A 25,623-nucleotide genomic window follows, 5' to 3' on the forward strand; every position below is an offset into this window, starting at 1 on the left:
TTTGTTTTCTGTTGAAGAGTTCTATCCACTAGTTTGGCTTTAGGTAGCAAATTTCACCAGAATAGGGATTTGTTTTGGAATGCTTACCTTTCTGGATGCTTGACCCGGTCGATGGCAGACATAGAATGCTTCCAACCACACGGGGGTTTCTATAGGCCATTGCTCCCCTTGCCTCTCTGAGGGGGCCAGGTTCTGGCCGTGGTCCCCGGTAGGCCCTAGAACTCCATACACATGACTGATGCCAAAGTCTGACATCAGCATATCAGCCGGTAAAGCTCCGGGGAGCCTCCGGGTCTCACCCAGAAAATGGCGTTTCATTACATTCAGCGCTGGTTTTTTGATAGTTTGTCTTGTCTAGGCCTAATTGCTGTTATTATTCATGTAATTGTTTATGAACTATTATTTACGAGGATATCTACTTTTTGACCAGACCACACACTAGAAGGTGAAGGGACGACGACGTTTTGGTCCATCCTGGACCATTCTCAAGTCGATTGTGATGAGGAAGTAGATGCAGGCAATAAATAGGCAAGAGAGAAGTGAGGAGCAAAGTATGGTGTAGTAGAGGGAATAGTAGTAGAAATAAGAACTGCAGAGGGCCTATTGGCCCATACGAGGCAGCTTCTATTATAACCACCGAATGAGAAGGGGATAGTAATAGGAATAAGAAGACGATAGTAAGGGAACATAAAGAAAACAATGAACAGAAAAAGAGAAGAGAGAAAGAACAGGAAGGAGAAACAAAGATAAATGTAAGGGTAAGTTTAGGTTAGGTCACGTTTGTTAGAAAGATTAGAGCATTTTAGTATATATTGTGAAAGGGAAGAGTCCACAGCAACAAAGCCAGGACTCAAGTTCATGTTGGGTACATTGTGTATTAGAGCCGATTCAACGAGACGGCGTCTGTGTAGGTAGAGTCAGGAAAGATTATTTTGGAGGAAGACCAATCAATAGGATGATTGGAATCCTCACATGACAGAAAATTCTTATTCCTATTACTATCTCCTTCTCATTCGATGGTTATAATAGGAGCTGCCTCATATGGGCCAATAGGCCCTCTGCAGTTCTTATTCCTACTACTATCCCTTCTACTACACTTTGCTCCTCATCTCTCTCTAGCTTATTTATTGCCTGCATCTGCTTCCTCATCTCAATCGACTTAAGAATGGTCCAGGACAGACCGAAACGTCGTCGTCCCTTCACCTTCTAGTGTGTGGTCTGGTCAACATACTTTAGCCACTTTATTGTGACTCAACGCCTGTATCTACTTTTTATTAAAAGTGATGATAATTTTAAGTATAGGTATAAGTTTATATGTTGATTATATAGACCTGTAATCAAACACTAGAGGCCTTGGTGTTGCCAGATATAGAAGTAGCCAATATCAATTTGATTGGCAACTCAACCTGCACATCAAAAAACAAATTAAGTGGTGACATTTCGGTCTGTCCTGGACCATTATGAAGACTTGATAATTGTCTAGGATGAACTGAAATGTCATAGCTTCTTTATTTCAGATGTGGATTGGGTGTCTAATTTTACACCACATTATTGTGACTTGTTGTTTGTATTTGCTTTGCAATTGAGTTTTGTATTTTGATGAATGCAAATAATGTGGCTTTTGTTTATTACTAATTTATATTTATAGATAGAATATAGTGTAATAGTTTATGATTATTTATGGCCTTTTAATATTTACATAGAACTTAACAGTTCTCTCTATATACAAGGTTATTTACTAAGCTTCTAATTAATAAAGAATTGTGCTTAATGTAACATTGTTTATTTATCCTTGGAGAATTTGTTATTAACATTGTTTGTTTATTCTTGGAAAATTTGTCAGTATATTATCCCAAAAAATGTTGTCATGATTTCCATCACTTGGACTTGATAGTAAAGTGATACTTGAACCCTGATGGTCCAAGTGCTTTGGAACCATTCCTTCATCTCTTCATAGTCTAGCTCCTTATCCTCATATCTCTCAGTGCTTTCTTCACATAATTATGTGCCGAGTAAAGAAATTGGTAGGCAATGATCAATGAAATTAAAACATTGATTATGAAGTAATTATTTTAATATATCAGAAACCCCTTTACTAGTTAATGCTCACAAAACAATCATTGGTAGTCACTTCAATGCTAGACTCAAGGACATTAGTAATTCTCACTTAAGTATTAAGAATGGATAGCAACCGATGTTTTGCTATATACAGTAATCATCTTGATATACAGATTGTGGATGACCTTGAGCACATGGAAATTTATGTGTAGGCATTCTAGACCTCTGTCTTGGTCCAGTGTCTCACCCCCTGGTGCACATCTTCTCTTGTAACAGAATTATCAGAACATCAACCTAGATTTACTGTATGTATTGGAAATACCATCCTGCCCAGAGGGATATTTAAATGCAACAGCATAGAGCTCGCCCTGCTCAATATGAAGTCCTAGTTACTCTTGTGTCAAGTAAGGTCTTAACCCAGCAACCAATTTAAAGCTGCCACCACGTTCCTGGAAAGTTTTTAAAACTATAGCAATGTTCGATCTGAGGTTACAGAAACATAAATGTTTGAAATTGTAAACAAGTTGCTAAAACTTTCTGAGCTAATGTTGTCCATGCAAAATTTCAGACCTTGTTCATCTTATAAAATTACCTCAAAGTTACGAAATTCATTGCTTTAAAGTGAGCACATTCGTCTCCGTGGTGTAGTGGTAAGACACTCGCCTTGCGTTCCGCGAGCGCTGTCATGAGTTCGTATCCTGGCCGGGGAGGATATACTGGGCGCAAATCCTTAACTGTAGCCTCTGTTTAATGCAACAGTAAAATGTGTACTTGGTTGTAACAACGATTCTTCCCGGCGGGGATCGCATTCCAGGGACCTGACCGAAACGCTACGCGTACTAGTGGCTGTACAAGAATGTAACAACTCTTGTATATATCTCAAAAGCAATAAAAATATGAATATTTAAAACAAATACAATAATAGGTGCACAGCTAGTAGTGACAGTTGGACTCTGATGCCAGCCAGCAACGAGAGAGGTCGCTGCTCCCACAGCCACTCCTTCCATAGTGGCTACATCCCGCTTGGGTGGCAGCTGGAGTAAGTTGTGTGCTGACACATCTATGGTCCAGGCCCGCCTGCATCATGATGCACAAGGATAAAGTTCTTCAGGGAGAACCACTCCTTCAGTAAGGCTAAAGTACTGATGAAAGTCACCACAGCCAACATTGTATCCGCTGACATTGCCAACCTCATTCTCGCCTCCACAACAATACCTGACAGATAGGACTGTATTTGCCAGGTGAATCGGTCAACGCATCGCTGACCACGCCAACGATGGGATCTTCTCCAGCATAAACACCCTGAACCCAGCCTTGACTGAAGTAGCAGCCACAGTCTTCACCAGTGACCACACCCCAAGATCAACACTGAAACTGACCTTCATCATGCAACCTCAGGCCAAGTCCATTCCATCCAGTTGTCGACCCCAAATATTCATTTATACATTTTAATATTAATATGCTGTTCATTTACAAAATTTTAATTTTCTCAAATATAAATTAATATTATTATGTATTAGCATGCTGTGCATATTTAGGCATTGGTTAGGTTCTGTTGGCAAATATTTGTATTTGTTTTATGTGGGTGAAGAATTTACAGCATTTTGGTTTGAACAAAAGTTGTCAGCCACTTTTTTGTTGTCTGCTTTGCTGACGACAAAAGTCATCAGTGAAACAGTTGTTCAAGAAGTTTTTTGAGCGTCATGAGTTGTGAGTTGTATGTAAAGTTTTACATTAAAAAAATGGGATTTGGCGGGTGCAAGGAATGGACTTTGGCCTTTCTTTATGAGGATGGGCTGCAGCTTGGCCACTGCAGGCATCTCACAAGTGCTCCCAACACACACCCTCTATGAGTGAGGTCTGAGCCGTCTCTACCCTTGACGGTTGCAGGCGCCTCATAAGTGCCCCCAACACACACTTCATGGACTAGTGGACCAAACTAGTGGAACTTAATGGTTTGGAGCACTGAGACAACCTAGCAGACCAAACTCTCACATGTCAAGCCTGGCCTTGGGCCAGGCTTGGGGAGTAGAAGAACTCCCAGAACCCCATCAGGCAGGTATCAAGCAGGTACCCACCTTGAGTGAAGTCTTGCCATCTACCCTCAGGGGAGTAGGGGGGTTATCTTGAGATGATTTCGGGGCTTTTTAGTGTCCCCGCGGCCCGGTCCTCGACCAGGCCTCCACCCCCAGGAAGCAGCCCGTGACAGCTGACTAACACCCAGGTACCTATTTTACTGCTAGGTAACAGGGGCATAGGGTGAAAGAAACTCTGCCCATTGTTTCTCGCCGGCGCCCGGGACCGCAGGATCACAAGCCCAGCGTGCTGTCCGCTCAGCCGATCGGCTCCCCGGCTTCCGGGGGGGGGGGGGGGGAAGGCACCTCACATTTGCTCCCAACACACACACACACACACACACACACCCTCCGTGAGCGAGGTGTGGCTGGGTCTACCCATGGAGGAGGGGGGGTGCAGGCACCTCACAAGTGCTCCCCCCCTCCTTTGTGTCTCCTTACCATGGTGAGCGGGCTCACGTACACCTTCCTGTATTTGCTGAGGGTTGCCCTGGGCCACCCTCTCCTGCTGCTCTTTAGGAGTTGTATGTGCAAATGAACACAAAAATAGGGTCCTTGTGAGTCAAAGGACCACCCACTGGAGGGGCTGCCCTTGGTGGATGGCTGGTTGTCCAGGCTGGGACAAAAGGAAGAATGAGGTCCTTGCACCAGTGTCGGAGAATGGACGATGTAGCAGGACTCCCCTGTTTAAAAGGGGGAGCACCGCTGGAGACGACACACCTCTTCCTGTACTGGCCTACGCTCGGTCTCCCTGGCTGCCCTGGTAGGTGGCATCCCTTGGTTCCAGGCTCCAGACCTTTTTAAAATAGATGACATATGGATACTGACCTGACCTCTCTTACCCAGGCTCATGGGGTGGGCGACCAGGCCCTTGAGTCAGACTGTGATGGAAGACTGGGTTCTGTAGTCCCCGCTACTTTGGGCCTAGACCAGACTACCACCCCCCCACCCCCTGCTCTCATCCTTCTGTGGTAGGGTCGAGCCCCAAGCCCCCAGTGGTGACCACCTTGTCCCCTGGCACGGCTCCATCTCTCATAGTGGCTACTGCACCTTTTAACCCCTCTCTCTGGGGGCTCTCAATGCCGTCCCCACCACGGCCCCACTCACACGATACCTTTCCATACTGCAGGTGCCTTGTTTGGTCCTGCTATGTGGGCTAAATACTTTGATCTCAACCATCAGGATTCTACACCACCTGACGATTTCTCCCTCCATAAACACCTTGTTGATTCGGTAGATGCCTCTGTTACTTATAGGCCTGCCCGTCTGGGTACATATGTTGTCGCTGCTCCTCAGGATGCAGGTACCCGCTTAGCCGCATTGTCCTGCATTGGGGAGACCCTCTTTTCGGGTCCCCAAAAACGCTCGGTTAGATGCCAGTGTTGACACTGTTCTCTTCCCGCACCATGTTGCAATTGGTGTTCGGGGACCTAAAAGACTGCCACGAGGATATTAAACATATTCTCGAAGCTCAAGGCCATTCTGTCCTCCAGGTGGACATGTTCACTCGACCCCCACCCCCCTCGTTGTCGTCGCTGTCAACCCCTTTGAGTTCCTTCGATAGTCGGACCCTTCCACATTCCATCTCCTAGACTTTATAATAAGTGCTGGAAGTTCAGGCATGGTGCCCTCAAATGCACCAGTACTGTGTGTCTATGCCCCATGTGTTGGGATGAAAGGCACTCTAAGACAGAGTGCTCTTTTCCCCAGGCTTGCTGCCTCAATTGTGGCGAGGCCCAACCTGCCTTCTCTTGCGCGTGTATAAACTACAAACTTGAAGAAGCCATCCTCAACTTGAAACACCGGGCTTGTTTGTCTTTTCCTGAAGCAAGATGCCATGTCTGCCATCTCAACCCTTTCACCGGTGTATCTTATGCTCACGTGTTGCGTTCTACCTTTCCTCATCATTCCCACCCTACTCAGTCTCACAACCGTTTCCAGATCTTAGACCCGGACACGCCCACCACCTCCTCCCCTGTTCCTTTTCGTTTTGTTCCAAGGGGTCCCCCCTCCTGGTTCTCCATCTGAAGTTTCCCCCTCTTCCTTCCCAGTCGGCCATGTCTCCTGTGTCTTCTTTCCCATCTCCTCCCCCCCCCCCCCCTGATCCTTCTTCCCAACCCTCCCCCCAGTCTCTTGGCCCTCCACACTGCTTGTCTGTCCAGACTGTTGTCCATCATCCTCCCAGCAATCTTCATGTTGTTCGCTCCCGTTCTTCTTCTCTTGTCGAGACAATTTGACACTGTCACCCAGTACGTTGTTGCTGGAACACCTGTTTGAGTCAGATATGTAAGCCTGGCTCCATTCCTCCCTCCTCCCCGGCAGGTAAGAAGGCATCGCTTTCTTCCTCCCCCCCCCCACCTCAGACTATTGCTCCGTCCCTTCCATTTCGGTGGTCGGGCCCCCTGTCCCAGTTATGGAAGTTTCTTTAGCCCCTGATTCTCTCTCGGTTGCTGCCCTTGCTGAGGTGCACTCTCTGGTTTCTGCCCCCCCCCCTCCTCCGGACCCCGTCCGTCCACCTCTGGTCTGTCCCCCCCTCTCGGTTGTCTCCTTTTCCTGACCCTGTCCGTTCGCCTCTGGTCTGTCTTCCCGCTCCCTTCACTCCATCCTTACTAAGTTTATCCATCCCCCCGTAACCCTGATTTCACTGACCCTGATTTTGATACTGAGCTTGTTTAATAATCTGTGTTCTTCTTTACCTTTGTTTCTTCATTGTACTCTGTTGCTGTCCTCTCTCCTTTTAACAATGTCAATTCTTCAACGAAATATTCGTGGATTTTGTCAACTTCAATGAACTCCAACTTCAGATTACACAGTTTTCACCACTTTGTATATGTCAAAAGGAGCCGATGCTTGGTGCTTGTCCTGGTCACTTTCGTTGTTATTCCTTTCTCCTCCCCCCCCCCCCTCCAGGCTTTTGATGGGGCCCATAACTCTACTGCTCTCTTGATTTATACTGACATTCCCTTCGCCCCACTACTTTTTCAATCGTCTATCTAGTTTTCTGCAGCCCATGACATTGAGTAAATGGTATACATTCTGTTCTATTTATCTCCTCCAAAATTTCCCACTTTCTCTAACCGCTTCAGTTGTCCCGATTCAACTGTCGACATACCTTGTGGGGTAATGTAATGACAAACACTCGAGCTTGAACCTCTTGAACCGTTCGTCCTCTCTTCTTTCATGTCTCTTCTGAATTCTGGTGAACCCACTCATGTGGACTCGAACTAGCACCCTTTCCTGTTTTGATCTTTCTCTTTGCTCGTCGTCTCTTTCCTTAGATTTCACGTGACAGGTTCTTGATGACCTCCATAACAGTGACCATTTCCCCCATCCTTGTTACCTTTTTCTCTCTTCACCCTCCCCTGACAGCTGAGTGGACAGCACTTCGGATTCGTAGTCTTGAGGTTCCGGGTTCGATCCCTGGTGGAGGCGGAAACAAATGGACAAAGTTTCTTTCACCCTGATGCTCCTGTTACTTAGCAGTAAACAGGTACCTGGGAGTTAAGACAGCTGCTATGGGCTGCTTCATGGGGGTGTGTAACAAAAAGGAGGCCTGGTCGAGGACCGGACCGTGGGGACACTAAGCCCCGAAATCATCTCAAGATAACCTCAAGATAACCCCCCTCTCCTTCCCTTGGTGGCAGTTTGCTAAGGCTGACTGCAACCTATTCACCCTCCGTGCTACTCTCTCCGACTTCTCTACTCTGCCTCTTCCTCACACCCTCCTCCTTTTTCATGACATCATCTTCGACGCTGCCCTCAGCTCTGTTCCTTGCTCTGCCTCCCGAGGCACGCGGAAGTGCGTTCTCTGTTGGAATGCAAACTGTGCTCGGGCTGTCCGCTGTAAGCATGCAGCCTTGAAGAAATGCTGGCAGACAGCCAATTCTTTTATTTTGTTTCGGAAGGCAAGTGCGGTGACCCGTAGGACCATCCGTTCAGCTAAACCTGAGAGTAATAAATCTCACGTCTCCACCATTAAGTCCAATACTCCTCTGCTGCAGATCTGGAAGAAAATCCGCAAGATAGTGGGTACGTTTATTCCCGATGTCTCGCCAGTCCTTGACCTCCATGGTACTCTTGTGGCGGACCCAGTGATGATCGTGACTGAACTGGGTTCCCATTTTCTAACTGTTAGCTCTGGTTCTCATCTTCCTCAATCCTTCCTTCTTCGTAAGCCCGTTCTTGAATCTCATCCCTTAGATTTCCGCACTCATCTCTGACTTCCCTGACTGTCTGTCTGAACTTCAGTCTGCACTGGCCCTCTGCGGTTCTATGGCAGTGGGCTCAGATGGCATTATGAGATGCTTCGCCGTCACCCTCCATGCATGTCTCAGTATTTACTGAATTTGTATAACTGGGTCTGGGAGTCGTTGTTAGTCCTTGAGAACTGGCTCGATGCCATTGTACTCCCTATTTGGAAACCGGGGTCTCTCTGGACATCCCCTAAGGACTTCCGCCCTATTGCCCTCAAGAGTTGTGTGCAAACTCTTTGAATGTATGGTCACTGTTCATCTGATGTGGTTCTTGGAACACTATTACTACCTCTCCCCTTCTCAATTTTGTTTTCACAAGTGCCGCAGCACGACTGATGTCGTGGTGAACTTGGAGGTCTATATTCGTACTGCTTTTGCTGCTCAGACCTCCGTCGCTGCTGTACATTTAGACCTGGGAAAAAGCTTACGACACCACCTGGAGATACCATATTCTGTCCCAACCTCGTTCTTTTGGCCTTTGTGGTAATCTCTCTCTCTCTTCCTCCAGAGCTTCCTCTCTTGTCGTTCCTTTAGAGTGAGTGTTATGAATTTGCTTACTAGTTATGGGGGGTATAGAGTATTAATGAAAAGGGCCAACAGCTAGAATCAAGATGTATAAAAAATAGTGGGGTAGATAGGCCTGGCCCCCTAAGGAACATAGGTTCCTGTTAATGCTTCAAAGTTTTAGAAACAGATCTGCTGTCTAGCATACAATCATCTACACCACTGCAACAGGATTAATGGATACACCTCAAAAACTAACTTATTTATTAAACCTTCTTAACAATCCCCCCATATACATTACTATAATAACAACACTTTACCACACTATCTTACGTTAAAAGCCTTGGTCCACATAGGCAGGATACAAGGTTTTACAATTACCTAAACTAGGGTAAAGTCTACTTGAATAGGGCACTAGCAAAGGTTATAGGTAGCCTGGGGCAACTTGAGCATACGTGGTTTCACTACACCACTTAGAGCAATCTTAGGAATATAAACACTAGCTCAGGTCACACAAACTACTACTACACACTTTCGCCAGAGGCCGGTACACGATATACAGTACTTGTAGAGAGTCAGGATACGGTAAGGAGAGAGAGAGAGAGAGAGAGAGAGAAGATAAAGGAGTACAGAACCCACGAGGGAGAGTGTGAACCCAACCACAGCCAGCACCAGAGAGAGCGACCCAAAGTCCTGCCTCCCACTCTACTTGCTGCCAGGCGGATATTCAGCTGATCGTACAGCAGACATCAACCCAAGTTTACTCAGACTTACTTTGCTATTTACTTAAAGCATTTCTAAACAGAGCTGATGACTAGTTCAATATTTTATAATCAACAAGCCCAGAGTCTTAATGCTCTGTGAGAAACAAGATTCGTCTTATGTCTAGCAAGGAAGATAGGAACAAAAACGCATCAGCTGGCCTATCAATTAATGTAAAGTAATTATTTAAGAGCTCAATTTGACCTCTGGTTTCCAACTAAGGAACCCAGGGTCGTAACAGTGAGGCTTACCTTGAGGTGCTTCCGGGGCTTAGCGTCCCCGCGGCCCGGTCGTCGACCAGGCCTTGGTACCACTCTCTGCCTCTTTTTGGCAATACGAAGGTGTACCTCAAGGTAGTGTCCTGAGCACCACTCTTTTTCTGGTTGCTCCTCAATGGTCTTCTTTCCTATCTTCTCCGCTCTCTGTCGATGATCTTGCTCCTTGAAGTCAAGATGATGATTTGCCTCTCCTTCAACGGCGGCTTCAACTTGCGATTGATCTCTCTCGTACTGTCTAAAATCGATTATGGTTGCCCTACTTACTCGTCTACATCTCCAACTCTTCGCTGTCTTGATGCTTTGCAGCATACTGGGTTGCGCCTCAGCTCTGGTGCCTTTTGTTCGACTCCTATCCAGGTTGATACCTGGTTGATGCGGTTCTGGGAGTTCTACTACTCCCCAAGCCCGACCTGAAGTGAGAGTTTGGTCCACTAGGCTGTCGCTTGGAGTGGCCCTTAGGCCCACATATCTATCTCAGCCCGGTTGGTCCGGAACTCCTTGGAGGAAACTATCTAGCTTCCTCTTGAAGATGTCCACGGTTGTTCCGACAATATTTCTTACGCTCGCTGGGAGGGTGTTGAACAACCGCGGACCTCTGATGTTCATACAGTGTTCTCTGATTGTGCCTATGGCACCCCTGCTCTTCACTGGTTCTATTCTGCATTTTCTTCCATATTATTCACTCCAGTACGTTGTTATTTTACTGTGTAGATTTGGTACTTGACCCTCCAGTATGTTCCACGTGTATATTATTTGATATCTCTCTTGTCTTCTTTCTAGTGAGTACATTTGGAGGGCTTTGAGACGATCCCAATAATTTAGGTGCTTTATTGCATCTATGCATGCCGTATATGTTCTCTGTTTTCCCTCTATTTCAGCAATCGTTCCTGCTTTGAAGGGGGAGGTTATCTTGAGATGATTTCGTGGCTTTAGTGTCCCCGCAGCCCGGTCCTCTACCAGGCCTCCACCCCCAGGAAGCAGCCCGTGACAGCTGACTAACACCCAGGTACCTATTTTACTGCTAGGTAACAGGGGCATAGGGTGAAAGAAACTATGCCCATTGTTTCTCGCCGGCGCCTGGGATCGAACCCGGGACCACAGGATCACAAGTTCAGACGTGTGCTGTCCGCTCGGCCGACCGGCTCCCTGAGGGGAGCCAAGCTCCCGAGGAAATGAGTACTGAGTAGTACTCAAGAAAGGACAGCACAAGTGACATAAAGAGTACAACAATTGTGATGGGATCCCTGGATTTGAAAGTTCTCATAATGCATCCGATCATTTTTCTGGCTGACGGAATATTTGCTTGGTTATGCTCCCTAAACGTTAGGTCGTCAGACATTATTATTCCCAAATCCTTTACATGCTGTTTTCCTACTATGGGCACATTTGATTGTGTTTTGTACCCTGTATTATGTTTAAGGTCCTCATTTTACCATACCTGAGTATCTGGAATTTATCATTGTTAAACATCATGTTATTTTCTGTTGCCCTGTCGAAAACTTTAATAATATCTGCTTGAAGTTTTTCAATTTCTTCAGCCGAGGTAATTTTTATGCTGATTTTTGTCATCTGCAAAGGATGATATGAAGCTGTGACTTGTATTTTTGTCTATATCTGATTATGAGAATAAGGAAAAGCAGCTGTGCAAGGACTGTAATCTGAGGTACAGAGCTTTTAACTGCACTTGGACTGGATCTTATATGATTTATATTTATATTTTATATGATTGACTGTTACACGTTGAGTCCTGTTTGACTGAAAACAGAGTATCCAGCGTCCTATTTTACCTGTTATTCCCATTGACCTCATTTTGTGTGCTATCACTCCATGGTCACATTTATCGAAAGCCTTTGCGAAGTCCATGTATACCACATCAGCATTCTGATGTGTCAGTTTTTCATCAGTTTTTCTTTTAATGCCTCAGTGTCTTTGTTGTAGTGATCAGGTAGCTGTGAGAGGCACAATCTTTCCTGCTCGAAATCCATGTTGAACTGGGTTGTGAAGGTCATTGGTCTCCATGAAATTGGTGACCTGACTCATAATCACTCTCAAATATTTCTATTACGTGGGACGTTAGTGCAACTGGTCTATAATTCTTTGCCAATGCTCTGCTCCCTCCCTTGTGTAGAGGGGCTATGTCTGCTACTTTAAGTGCATTTGGTATCTCCCCCATTTCCAAACTCCTCCTCCACACTATACTGAGTGCCTGTACTACCGGCATTTTGCATTTCTTTATTAATATTAAATTCCATGAATCTGTACCCAGAGTCGAGTGCAGGGGCATGTTTTCAATTTTTCTTTCAAAGTCCAGTACTTTCATGTTGATATCAGTTATATTTACAGGGGTTTGGATATCCTGCATAAAGAAATTGTCTGGATTTTCCACTTTCATGTTTATTGGAGTGCTAAACATGTCCTCAAACTGGTTTTTTAGGATTTCACTAATTTCTTTGTCATCCTCCGGTTATGAACCTTCACTTGTACGAATAGGTCTAATACTGACAGTGGTTTTTGCTTTTGATTTCGCATATGTGAAGAAGTATTTTGGATTTTTCTTAATTTCCTGAATTGCTTACTGTTCTAACTTCCTTTCTTCAGTTTGATATGAGTGTTTCAATTTCCGCTCAATTTTCTCACTCTCCCTATTTAAATTATTCCTTCTTTGACAGGAAAGTCGTGTCTGCTTAAGCATTTCCGTGATTTTTTTCCTTATTTTATAGTGTCATCTGCGTTCTCTTTCTACGTTTGATCTCTTTCTGGCTTTCCTCAAAGGAACATGTTTCAGACAGACTTGATACACTTCTGAAGTTAGTTTTTCAATTCCTTCTGTAGGACTTGTCTTACTTAGAACATTTTCCCATAGAATGTTTGTAAGTTCCCTGTTTATTTTCACCCCGTCTATCATTTTATTATTAAAATTGAATTTACTGAATAACCCCTCTCACTTGATCAACGTTTAAGGTCTATTCTGAGTATTGATGGTCGTTTGCACTTCAATGAACTTGTGATCTGAGTATGTGGTATCTGATATCGTAATTTCCCTGATAATGTCTTCGTTGTTCGTAAAGACCAGATCTAGAATATTTTCATTTCTCATTGGTTCTGATATCTGCTGGTTGAGTGAAAATTTCTCACAATATCTAAGTAGTTCTCTAATCTGTGGTTGATTAGGTCCCGATAGATTTCCTGGTATAATATGCTATGATCTCCATCTGAGACTAAGCAGGTTGAAATCACCTAGGAAGATAATATCAGGTATCAGGTTCTCCAAGTTATCAAGGCTATTCTCTATTTTGTTTATCTGTTCTGTGAATTCCTCGGCCGTTGCATCTAGTGGTTTGTATATTAGAATAATCACTAAGTTTATTTTCTCTATTTTTAATCCCAGTACCTCTACCACCTCATTTGTAATGTTAAGGAGCTCCGAGCATACAAGGTCTTTCCTAATATATAGACCCACTCCTCCATGTGACCTAATTATCCTATCACACCTGTATAGGTTATATCCTGGAATCCAGATCTCACTGTCCAAGAATTACCGTGCATGGGTTTCTGTGAAAGCTCCAAACACTGCATTTGACTCCGTGAGGAGGCCATTAATGAACTGTACTTTGTTGTTTGTTCTTGCTTTTAGTCCTTTGCCATGTTGGCAAAGATAAATGAGGTTACTCTATTAGGGATAGTTGGACTGGGAGACTTTTTTGGCAAGCCCATTATTGGTTGGACATATTGAGTTTGTTCTGACCAGTGCTGATTGTTGTTGGGCAGTTGGCTGTCATAGTTGAAGTTCCCTTTTGGTGTGTAATTGTATCTGTAATTCTGGTATGCAAGTGAGTCTGGCATCCAGTTCCATACACTCTCCATGCTACTCCTTTTGAATTATCTTTCGGTTTGGTATAAACAAATTATCGAGTTAACTCCAAATTCATTATCCTGCTTACCACTCCTTATGTAGCATTCCATACCTTTCACGTGAAAGTATGGGCAGCTGAGGTCATGGCATTTTCTGTCCTCGAGTGAGGTTTGGCACATGTCAGGATGGAAAACCTACATGTTGATCAATACTGACCTTTCCTAAGCATATTTAAAACAAAATTGGGATGTTGGTAACTGCATTCTAATCCTTTCTTATTACCAGCACCCCCTCTTTGTCCAGCTTGTTGCTGCAGTGAGGGGGCTAGGTGGGCGGCTGCCGGAGTGTGATGCTCCTTGGGGCGGTCCCCCTGTCCTTTTGTAGCCTTGTGCTCCTGCTGCTGTCCTCACAAATTTTGCTGGACGCCTTTTTCTTTTCCTTTTGTTTCGTTTTTCTCCCCCCCCCCCCTCTTTTCCTTTCTCATTGTCATTTCCTGTTGACCTTGTGCCTGTTTTTATCATTCTTTTGTTTTTACGCCCGGGTGTTTGAGGAGGCATACTCTTGCACCCGTAGAACTGTAGTACCCAACGTCTCGAGCGAGGGGAACCTTTTATTGTCAATCCCCCTTTCGTCACTGAGCCCAATCTCGACGGACTGACGATTCTTAAGGTGGCGTTTGTGGGGCGTATACTCACGATGCACCCCTAGGGGGCCCCGGTTTGATTGGCGATAGCTTCTTGTTGGGTGTCCTGCCTCTAATTGTGGCTCCATGGTAGGTTTGGGGGCACATTCGTGACTGAAAGTGTTTCTTTTCGTATCTATGTTGATGAATCTTCCTCTTGTACCCTCTCAAGCTCGTGGGGGTGGGCGACCAAGCCCCCAAGTCGGACTGTATTGTATGACCGGGCTCTGTAGCCTCCGATGCGTTGGGCCGTGACCTTGCTCCTCCTTTGACCCTCCTGACTACTTCCCTCGGCTCCCCTCCCTCATCTGTGGTTGGGTCGAGCCCCAAGCCCCCAGTGGTGACTACTTCGTCCCCTGGCACGGCTCAGTCTCTAGTGACTACTGCACCTTTGAACCCACTCTCTCTCTTTGCGGGTTCTCAACGCCATCCTCGACACGGCCGCACTCGCTCGATTTCTTCTTGTGCTGATGCATATCAGGCCTTGTTTGGTTCCCGCCTCGTGGGCCAAATACTTTGATCTCCTCCCTCTTGATTCTGCGCCTCCAGACGATTTCTCCCTTCATAGGCAGCTTGTTGATTCCGTAGATGCCTTTGTTACTTTCCACCCCACCTGTCTCGGTGCACGTGTCATTGCTGCTCCTCAGCATGCAGCCTCCTACTTGGCCGCCTTGGCGAAACCCCTGTTCTCGTCTCCAAGAACGCTCGGTTGAATGCCAGTGTTGGCACTATTCTCCTCCTACCCCATGTTGCTACCGGTGTTCAGAATCTCCAGGACTGCCACGAGGATATTCGTCATATCCTCGATTCCCAGGGCCATTCTGTCCTCCAGGTAGACTCGTTTACTAGTCCCCCTCATGGTCGTCGCCGTCAACCCCTTCGGGTTGTGAAGATTACTTTGATGGTAGAACCCTTCCGCCGTCTGTCATTCTTGCTGGTGTCAGGTGCTCCGTCCAGGAGTACATTCCCTCTCCTCGACTCTGTAGTAAGTGCTGGAGGTGTCGGCATGGTGCCCTCCACTGCTCTGGAACGGTCTCTCTGTCCTTTGTGTGGGGGCGAAGGTCACTAAGTCAGAGTGCACTTCTCCCCAGGCACGCTGCCTTAATTGCGGTGAGGCCCACCCTAACTTCTCCCGTGCGTGTATACATTACAAGGTTGAGGCCGCCGTTCTCATCTTGAAGCACCAGGAACGTTTATCTTTACCTGAGGTGAGGCGCCAGGTTCGCCGGCTCCCACCTTATGCTAATGTCTCTTATGCTCGCGTGTTGCGCTCTTCCTCTCCTCAACCTTGAAACCGTTTCCAGGCCTTGGACCCCTGATAAGCCCACCGCTCCCTCCTCTGTTCCATTGAGTTCTGTCCCAAAGGGTCCCCCTCCTGGTCCTCTGTCTAGAGTTCCCCTTCTTCCTGCCCGGTCTGTCATGTCTCTTGTGTCTTCTTCCTCGTCCTCCTCCGATCCTCCTTCCCATCCTTCTCCTCCGTCTATTGGCTCTCCACGCCACCTGTCGGTACGGGTTGATGTCCTTCGCTCTCCCAACGGCCGTCGTGTATGCTCTCGTTCAGCTTCTCTTGTTGAGAAGCCGGAATCCGTTGCCCAGTACGTAGTTGCTGGGACACCTGTCTCTTTGAGTCAGAAGCGTAAGCCTGACTCCTCTCCTTCCTCCTCCCTGACGGGTAAAAAGGATTTGCTTTCTTCCTCGTCCCCTACTTCTGACTCTCGCTCAATCCCCTCCTGATTCCGTGGTTACGCCCCCTGTTCTTGCTATGGAGGTCTCTTTAGCCCCCGCTTCCCTCTCGGTTAATGCAATTGCTGAAGTGCATCCCCTTATTTCTGTCCCTCCTGCTGCTGTCTTTGACACTCGATTATCCCCCCCCCCTTCTTCCTCCTCCGGACCCTGCTCGTCCACCTCTGGTTGGACCTCTAGCTACCTTCTTTCATAAATGCTTGCTTGATTATCTCCTCTTGTAGGAGCACACAGTTAGGGTTTTTTCTTCCTCTGCCAGGAGCTCAAACACAGCACTACCCCCTCTCACGACTTCTGCTGCTCAAGTAAAGGTCGAGACGTCCTCGCGAGCCTTACATCATGTCAACATAATATCGACATCTCCCTGCATTTCAATTATTTACTTGTTCATCCTCTCCTCATATTTTAAATTTAGTCACCGACTTTTATTGCATAGATATATTTATATATCTTTCCTCTAACCCCTCAATTAAGTCTCGTTTGTGTAATATGTGATGGGAGAGTTTGTTGATTTAGATTCAGCTACTCTGAATAAAAAGTTCCAAGTAGCACGATCTATGGTGGGTCTTGTCATGTTCACAGAAAATGGTACCATCCGTTTTCTATGTGCGGCGGCTGAGACGCCAGAGAAGGAAGGTAAACAAGAGAGCGTACAGGACGCCCGCCAAGCTTGGTAGCTACTAGTCATGTAATCATATTAAGTATTAAAGTCAGTAACCAAGTCATGACTTTACATCAACCCTACAACCAAGACTTCCTCAGTAACACACAAACACCACATTGGCGACGAGGATGAACTGTGAACGCAGGTATTTGTTCAGTTTCAAACACAAGGGAGAAGCATGCTGCCTGGAGGAGGAAGAGAAGCTGTGAGCGCCATACCCGATGCTGTATGCTAACCGATGCTGTGTGCTAACCAATGCTGTGTGCTAAACGATGCTGTGTGCTAACTAATGCTGTGTGCTACCCAAGCTGTGTGCTACCCAAGCTGTGTGCTACCCAAGCTGTGCTGAAGAAACTGTACTGAAGAATCTGCCGACGTTGTGTACGAAACGACGCTTTGATGTGTACAAAACCTGATGTTTTGGTTACGAAACGACGCTTCGTGCTACAAAATTCATCACATTGAACTGACTGCTGTACCGACTGCTGTACCAACTGCTGTACCAACTGCTGCTGTACCAACTACTGCTGTACCAACTACTGCTGTACCAACTACTGCTGTACCAACTGCTGTGCCAACTGCTGTGCTGCTGTGAGTAGGAACAACACATGTACACAAGGGCTAGGTAAGAAGTCAGTTGCTGCTATATTGTGCACTGTTGTGAACTTTTGCATTAAAATGCTTGTGTGCTTTGCAAAATTAAAGTAATTACAGTGAATTCTTGACTAACATATACAGTGCAGTAAGTGTTTAATATTCTGAGGAACATTTAAGTGATAAGTTACATTTATTCAGTAAAAATGGCAAATATACCTCAGTTTCCTGCATTTGATCCTGACTGTGACCAGACAAACCTGTCACAGAGGTGGGTCAAATGGCTTAAAAAGTTTGAAAATTTGTTGATAGTTTCTGACATCAAAAGTGCTGAAAGAAAGCGTGCCTTTCTACTTCATTATGCAGGTGATAGAGTTTGTGACATCTTTGACACACTGAAAGACACTGGTGGTGCCAAAGATTATGACACTGCCAAAGCCAAACTAACAGAGCATTTCAAACCAAGGCAAAATACTGCAATGGAAATTATGCATTTCAGGAGAGCAAAACAACTCTCTAATGAAACTGTGGATCAATACCACACACGTCTGCAGGGTTTAGCAGCCCATTGTGAGTTTGCTGATGTTGACAAAGAAATCAAACAGCAAATAATTGAAACATGCACATCTACACGTCTCCGTCGAAGAGCTCTAGAACTTGTTGATGATGAAAGTTCTCTTACCAAGATACTGGATATTGCTCGTCGAATGGAAGATGCTGCACGTGATGCTCGTGTCATGGAGTGCAGTGCTAATAACGGTTCTGCCACTGTTACTAACAGTGATGAGGTACGTAAGGTTCAGGGAGGACACCGTGATCAAAGAAGATATCATGGCAAACCTAACAGTAAATTTAGCCGAGAACCACGTCACAACTGGGGTCAAGGAACAAGGCTCAAGCAGTCACAACGACCCACATCAGAGGGTGTCAACAATAAATGTTACAATTGTGGAGGAGACTACCCACACCAAGATAATGTTTGTCCTGCTCAAGGTAAGAAGTGCTATGAGTGTGGAAAACTAGGTCATTTTGGTGCTATGTGTCGTTCCGCACTAAAGAAACTACAGTTAGTGAATAAAAGCACTGTACGAGGATCAGGTCATAGGGGTCGAGGTGGTAAACACAATATTGCACCTCATATCCAGAATGTTAATAATGTACAAGACAACATTTCATTACAACCAGTCTCAGATGACAGTGAATGTGATTATACTTATGGAGTACAAGCAATCACAGAATGGAATGATCTTCCAAACAACCCAGAGACATGTGTATACATTGCTGGTATTTGTCTCAAGGTTCTCATTGACACTGGATCAAACATTGACACCATTGCTGAGTGCCACTATGAGAAATTTAAAAAACAGTTCCCAAAGCTTGAGAACTATAATGGCAAAGCCACTGCCTATGCTTCAAAGGTAGCCTTGCCAGTGATTGGAACTTTCACTGCAGAGATTAAGTCAAAGAATGCAATGCTCATTACTACATTCCATGTTGTTAGGAATGCAAAGGAGTCTTTACTCAGTTACAAGACTTCAACCAAATTGGGGCTACTTCAGCTTTCTAATGCTGTAGCAGTGGAATCTGCAAACAATGTTGATGGTATTGTTGCTGAATTTTCTGATCGATTTAAATCCATAGGTTGTTATACTGATAGCAAAGTACATCTGCATATCAACCCAGATGTCATTCCAGTTGCCCAACCACATCGCCGACAACCATTCCATACTCGCAAGAAAGTCGATGCTGAACTGGATAGGCTGATAGAACTAGATATCATTGAACCAGTAACAGGCCCAACACCATGGGTAAGCCCAATTGTCACTCCACCAAAGCCGAAGAATCCAGATGAGATACGCATTTGTGTGGACATGCGTGTTCCCAACAAGGCAATAATGCGTGAACGCCATCCTACACCGACTGTAGATGATATGATCTACCGCTTGAATGGTGCAACTGTATTCAGCAAGTTAGATTTAAACAAGGGCTATCATCAGCTTGAACTTGATGATGAGAGTCGCTTCATCACAACGTTTACGACACATCGAGGTCTGTATAGGTACAAGCGCCTGAGTTTTGGTATTAACAGTGCTGCCGAGGTATTCCAGCACACCATCAGCCAGGTATTGCAAGATATACCTAATGCTGACAACATGTCTGATGACATCATTGTTTATGGCCATACCCAAGCTGAACACGACAAAGCTCTTCGTGCAACATTGCAACGCTTACGAGAAAAGAATTTGACGCTAAGCCGAGCAAAGTGTGAGTTCAATCAACATAAAATTGAATTCTTTGGACATGTACTTAGTGACAAAGGTCTGTCTCCAGATCCTAAGAAAGTTGCAGATATCAAGAATGCTGCACCTCCTTCAACGTCCACTGAAGTACATAGTTTTCTGGGAATGGCAAACTACTGTTCTCGCTTCATTCCAGATTTTGCTACCATTACAAAGCCTCTACGTGAGCTCCTGAAGAAAAATGCATCATGGTACTGGAGCGATATCGAGCAAAATGCATTTGATGCTGTGAAAGATGCACTAGTAGAGAATGCGACTGCTGCATACTTTGATCCATCAATGGACACTGAATTAACGGTGGATGCTAGTCCTGTTGGATTAGGTGCTGTTTTAGCCCAACACAAACCTGGTCAACCAGATTCCCGAGTAGTAATTGCCTACGCCAGCCGTTCTCTCACAGATGTTGAGCAACGATACAGTCAGACAGAGAAGGAAGCTCTTGCTCTTGTATGGGGCTGTGAACACTTCAATGTGTATCTGCTTGGTGCACCCTTCACCACGATAGTCACTGACCACAAACCGTTGGAGACCATCTTCAATAATCCAAAGTCCAAACCACCAGCTCGCATTGAGAGATGGGCTCTTCGTCTGCAACCATACAACTTTACGGTGAAATACAAGCCGGGTGCAGGCAATCCCGCTGATTACATCAGTCGACATCCTGCAAACAGTTTCACCATCACCAAGCATCAGCAAGTTGCCGAGGAATATGTACACTCTGTAACCTGTGATGCAGTCCCTAAGGCTCTCACTCTTGATGAAATCCGTACTGCAACCCTGGAGGACCCAACTCTGCAAGCAACAGTGGATGCATTGACTAAGAAAAAGTTTCCACGCATCCCACCCTCAGGAATTGACCAAGATGCATTCAAAGCACTTGAACGCATCCAGACAGAATTAAGTGTTACGCAACAACGCGACACTGTGCTGCGAGGTACTCGTATCGTGATTCCAGCTGTTCTCCAGCAACGTGCTCTGAAGCTTGCACATCAAGGACACCAAGGTCTTGTTAGGACGAAACAGCTGCTACGAGAAAAGGTGTGGTTTCCTGGCATTGATCGTCAAGCAAAGGATATGCATGATGCCTGTGTCCCTTGCCAAGCTGCAGTGGATACTTCAAGACCAACACCTCTACAACCTTCACCACTACCTGCTGCACCATGGACGGAAGTATCGATGGACTTCTGCGGACCACTACCAACTGGAGAGTACTTGATGGTAGTCATTAATGATCACTCACGTTATCCAGAAGTAGAAATCATCAATTCCACATCTGCAAAGGCCGTCATCCCGAAACTTGACAAGATCTTTTCAAACTTTGGCATTCCTGAAGTTGTCAAGACGGACAATGGACCGCCATTCAATGGACAAGACTTTGTCAACTTTGCTGAGCATATTGGATTCAAACACCGCCGTGTGATGCCACTACATCCTCAAGCAAATGGAGAAGTTGAGAGATTCATGCAACCTCTCATGAAAGCGGTACGCTGTGCTCATGCCGAAGGACGATCCTGGAAACAAGCTATGTATGCTTTTCTCAGGAACTACCGTGCAACACCGCATGGAACACTGGGCAAGTCACCTGGTGAACTTTTATTTGGACGTCCTATGAGAATCGCACTACCCGTCATGCCAGCCGAGGTAACGGATAAACGTCTCGCTCAGAAGGATGCACTAGCCAAGGGCAAAATGAAAATTGCTCATGATCAACGTGCAAAGGAGCAGTTCATAAAGGTTGGAGACACTGTTCTCGTTAAAAAGAAAAAAGAGGGAAAGTTAGATATGCCGTATGATACAAAACCATATAAAGTGATTAGTGTAAAAGGAACTATGGTAACAGCTAGTAATAGAGATCATAGTATAACACGTAATATGGCTTATTTCAAAGTGATTCCAACTAGTGTAGAAAATGATGAAGTGCAAAGTCGTGCAAAAGAAAAAGAAAAAAATAGTTATAACCCGACAAACAATTCATCAAGGGATGTTATTGCATTTAAGGACTCTCGTCCTAAACGTCATGTTAAACGCCCTACACGATTTGATGATTAATTGTGTTCCTATGTAATGAAAAGTATTTACTTATTATGCTAAACTAAATTTAATATTGTTTGAATAATGCAGATATCTCATTCAATATTTTGTAACTTTGTATTACAGTTTCTTTCATGTTTGTTTAACATTGCATATGTATTTTTAACATTGAAATCCTTTGTGGAAAAGATTAAGTTGTTTAAATTCTTTGTGTGCTTAATTAATGTTAAATGTATGCAGTATCTCTTGATATGTTAATAACTTACTTTGTGTCAATAACTTTGCTTTGTGCCACAAGCATGGTAGACATCCTGTATTCATTCTTTTTAAAGAAAAGGAGGGATGTCATGTTCACAGAAAATGGTACCATCCGTTTTCTATGTGCGGCGGCTGAGACGCCAGAGAAGGAAGGTAAACAAGAGAGCGTACAGGACGCCCGCCAAGCTTGGTAGCTACTAGTCATGTAATCATATTAAGTATTAAAGTCAGTAACCAAGTCATGACTTTACATCAACCCTACAACCAAGACTTCCTCAGTAACACACAAACACCACAGGTCTGTGGTGAACTTCCCTGGCACAAGAGTGGGGCTCTAATTGTGATGGAAGAGATTGATTGATTGATGAAGATTAAGTCACCAAAGAGGTGGCACGGGCATGAAGAGCTCGTAAGATGGGAGAGGAAGGCACGAGCAATAAATAAGGAGAGTGAGGTGAGGAGTAGGTAAGAGAAGAAGGTAATTCTAGATGAAGGTAAGAGGTAAGGTGGGGAATGTATTACAACTCTATTAGCCCTCCTGAATGACACACCAGGAATACTGATATTACCGTATCTCGAGAAAGCTTTTGAATTGGCTAATACCCCTGCTATTCTCTGCTGCTCTTTGACAAAGAAGTCAAAGACAACCTGCTCTCCTGGACTAAAAACTGTCTCATAAACAGAGAAGATTGAAACTTCATGGCACAGGTCCATTCTCTGAATACAAAAGACAAGAAAATGGTACACTGCAAGGAGGCATTCTCAGCCCCTTCTCTTCAACTGTTTAATGGAAAGAATAATGAGGCTGAAACTCCCACAACACTGCAGGCTGCTAAACTACATGGACGACTTTGTCATCATCATAAAAGAAGGGATCCAGTGTGCCTTGCACCCAAATACTTTAACCCGTTCTCGACTTAAGTCCATTACATCCAGCGGTCGACCCCACAAACGCATTCATAAATTTTTACATGCTGTTCATTCAAAACGTGAATTTTCTCAAATATAAATTAATGTTATAATATATTTGCATATTGTGCATATATTGGCATAGGTTAGGTTAGGTTAGATGTTTAGGTTCTGTTGGCGATTATTTATATGTGTAGTATGTGGGTACTACATTTATTGCGTTGTGGTTCGAACAAAATTCATCAGTGAAGCACTTGTTCTGGAAGTGTTAGAACAAAATCAATTGCGAGTCATGTAAAAAAAATGGACACTGCTTTTCCCAAAAGCGGTGGGTTTTCTGTGGGAAGAAAACGTATGTCTAGGAGTTGCGTCTAACTGCCTAATCTGCACACGCAACAAGCCAGGCTTATTTAAGGCTCGCCCGCGGACTCAGCGACCTATGTTTTCACTCAGTTCGCAGTTACATCACTTCCAAAATGCATCGCACCACAATGACACGTGGACCAGCTGACGATACCTTAGTTTAGTCTGTTACAGTGTTCTCAAACCAAATGCTATTACGCCAGCTACCTCGGTCCCAGACCCGACCCTGTCCGAAATCGCCGTCGAGGACCAATAGGCATCTCCGTGCGACCCACCAGGGACGGCCTGCACACCTCAACAAGTCCTAAGGTACAGATGTCTCCATGTTTCCCCACCACTCTAGGCGTGTGCCCCGCCCCCTTTATTAGTTAGCGGTTCCCTCAGTGCCCGGCGTGTGCCCAGCGCTGTGTTTCCTGTGGTGCGTGTTGCGCTGCCCAAGTAGCTTCCCTCCCGGGTCTCTTTGCCCTCTCCTTGGGCGCCAACGTGAGGTTTTTTTCGGCGAGGTCTCTCTCCGCCCTTTGTATTGCGCACGGGCGTGCGAGCCATGGCGTGCATGTGTGGGGCTCCTTCACGCCCGCAGGCGGGCGGCACCCGTCTGCTGGCGCCCCATAGTGGGTTTTTTCTCACCTTCTTGGTCGGGCCGCTCGGCCCTTGGGGCCACGTGGTGTACACGTGTGGGGCTCCCCCCTACGCCCGCGGGTGGGCAGCACACCATGTGGGTGTTAAGGCTCGTCCCACGTGGCCGGGCAGTTCGAGCTCCCTTTTCATTACCTGGGCTACGGGCTCTGCCCATGGCCCAAAGGCTCTTTAGCCAGCCTACGGCTTCTGTCCTCGGCCTATGGGCTCTATGCTTGGCCAACGGGCTCATTTAGGCCTATGGGCTCTTTCCTTGGCCTACGGGCTCTTTCCTTGGCCTTTGGGCTCTTTCCCAGGTCTACTAGCTCTTCGCCGGGCTTGCAAGCTCTATCCGCGGCCTCAGGCTCTTTCGGGGCCTGCAGGCTCTGTCTTGGCCCATGGGCTCTATTCTCAGACTACGAGCCCTCCCCCAGGCCTGCGGGCTCTATTGCACTACGGGCTCTATTCCCAGCCCGTGGACTCTACTCCACGCCTATGGGCCCTTTACTTGGCCTACAGGCACTGTTCTAGGCCCACGGGCTCTATTCCCGGCCTCCGAGCTTTACTCCAGGCCTACGGGCTCTTTTCCAATGCGGGCACGCTTTTCTGGCCTACAAGCTCCTTTCCCTGCCTGCGGGCTTTCTTCTGGGCGCGTGGGCACTATTACAGGCCCACACGCGCTATCCCAGGCTGGTGGGCTCTATTCTCGGCCCTACGGCCCTCCTCTGTTTCTTCATACTCTATGGAAGGCCCCAAGTTTGCTAAGCCCCTGGCTGAGCCACTTCCCTGCAGTCTATTTTGCGTGGCCAAGGTGGCCCAGCTGCTGTTGCTCGTCTCAATTAGTATTAAGCTTGTCATTTAAGTTTTTCATGCCCGAAACGCTTTGCATAATAGTGGCTTTAGGCATTGTATGTACTAGCTCTACCTATAAGTCAACCAATCTTTGTAAAAATTTCCTGTATGTATGTACCTTACCTAAATAAACATTTATTTATTTATTTATTTATTTATTTATTTATTTATTTATTTATTTATTTATTTATTTATTTATTTATTTGGTGCGGTATTTCAGCTGTTGGTCCTCCGGCTGTCGATGTTCCAGCCGAGGTTGTCAGCTGCTGAAGGTCCAGCTGTCGTTGTTCCAGCTGCTGACGTTCCAGCCGTTGTCGTTCCAGCTGATGTGCCCCAGCTGCCGTGTTACAGCTGTAGTTGTTTCAGCTGCAAGCTGCTCCAACCGTCATTGTCTCTGCTGTCGTGTTCCTACCGATAACGTTCCAGCAGCTGCTCTTCTAGCTGGCGCTGTGCCAGTTGGCGTTGTTCCCGGTGAACTCCCAGCTGATGAGGTGCCAATCAGTGCTTAGTTTTTATCTTAAACTGGTTGGGAGAGGTACAGTCTTTAACATGATTGGGAAGATCATTCCACATTCTGTGTTCCTTGATTTGTAAAGCATTTCTAGTTTGATTAAGTCGTACTCTTGGAATATCAAATAGGTATTTGTTTCTGGTGTGGTGCTCATGGTATCTGTTACAACCTTCTAGGAAGCTTTTAAGGTCAGGACTGACATTACAGTTCAGCGTTATATGTATGTGTGTGTGTATATATATATATATATATATATATATATATATATATATATATATATATATATATATATATATATATATATATATATATATATAT

This window comes from Procambarus clarkii, chromosome 41 (assembly GCF_040958095.1).
Source record: "Procambarus clarkii isolate CNS0578487 chromosome 41, FALCON_Pclarkii_2.0, whole genome shotgun sequence".
Lineage (NCBI taxonomy): Eukaryota > Metazoa > Arthropoda > Malacostraca > Decapoda > Cambaridae > Procambarus > Procambarus clarkii.